The sequence below is a fragment of the Stigmatopora argus genome, chromosome 16 (assembly GCF_051989625.1).
Source record: "Stigmatopora argus isolate UIUO_Sarg chromosome 16, RoL_Sarg_1.0, whole genome shotgun sequence".
NCBI lineage: Eukaryota > Metazoa > Chordata > Actinopteri > Syngnathiformes > Syngnathidae > Stigmatopora > Stigmatopora argus.
In genome coordinates, this window is record NC_135402.1 from 9,769,066 (window position 1) to 9,770,640 (window position 1,575).

Consider the following 1,575-nt stretch of genomic DNA (forward strand, 5'->3'; position numbering starts at 1 on the left):
TTATTTTTTTAAAGGGGACATACTTACGGAAGTACGGAAGCTTATTGCATTCACCTTTAAAAAAAATCCCTGGCCGTTTTCAAATTAATTTATTTTTGGCGTTGTTTTTGGAATTAATTATTTTTCGAAACCTCCGTTTTTCAGGTGTAAATGCCCAAAGTACTCAGTTTGCACCTGATGAAATGCATTTTGGCTGTGGCTATTTTACTTACCACTAGAGGGCGCCAATTTTCTACTTAATGTGCCGAGCATGTAGTAGTACATACTATGTTGTATCCTAACACTACTGAAGTAAGATACTAATTCAAACTGGGCTCCTTCCTCTTGGATGAAGTTTTACGGGTTTTTTTTGTTCTCTCTGGGCTTTCAAGGAAAATGTATATAATTTTTACTGTGTACAGGTATTTGTCTGTCAGCGTGTGTATCAGTCTGCGATTTGTACAACCATCCAATGGAGGACAACACTGAAGAAAAATAAAGACCAAGAATTGTCAATCTCACACAATTTTCCTCATCTTCATCCTTCATATGTACTTCAGTATACGGTATTTTCTCTTCTAGTGATACAGCTCTGTTAACAATAGCTGCAGTGAGTTCTCAGCTTCAGCAGCCTGCTGACATAAGGTGTAAAATGGCAGCGATAAGGCCCGTCACTTGGTTCAAAGGGGTAGATTAGAATCTAAAGGTGTTTAAATGTGGGCTTTAGTGTATTTACAGGATGTCAGATAAGGGTAGTCAGGGCTCATAATATCAGTGCATCATAGAGAACCACACTTAACCATGGTTCACATAGGTTTAGACTGCTGCTTATTCAAATACTACGCAAGAGGTGAAAAAATAATTCAAAATAACCTTTGGTTTTATTGAAATAAATGCACTCCCTTCAACCAGAGTTTCATATAATTGATAGTTGTTTTACAGGATTTTGATTGACCTTTCAAGATCAATGGAATATTGAGTTCTACGTAACGTATGCCACAAAATGTATCAGTGGGAACTGCAGTTTGGACGCTCAGCAAAGTTTAATTTACTGTAAAATAATCACACTCAATGTGGCAGTCAAGCGTGCTGATTGGTTCTTGGGCTACAAATCTCAGAACAGTTCAAACCTGGAATGTCATATTTTTGCATACGGATCGAGTTCAAGTCACCTGATTTTTTTTTGATCTGCCGATACGTCGGAAATGTTTTAAGGAGATAAAAATAGCACATCCAAATTTCCCCCAGTTTAATAAAGATGTCCAAGATTAAAGCCACATAAAAAATGCAAATCAGTTGTGCGGCACGAAACAAGTTTGTGAATAAATGACGTTTAAATATTTTGTTCTCATCAATAAAGTTCTATAAAAATATTACAATGTGATTGAGCTCTCTTGATTGTCATTTTCTTGACTTTTGGGATCTCTTTGTTCTGCAAGTTTGTTTCACAAGTGTAAATATCGATGTATAGTATAGTATTATATATGTATTTTTTTGCAATATACCTTGGGATTATTTTTGTTTTGCATGTAGCCCTTACCTCAAGGGTGTCAGACTCGGGTTGGTTCGCGGGCCGCATTAACGTCAACTCGGTTT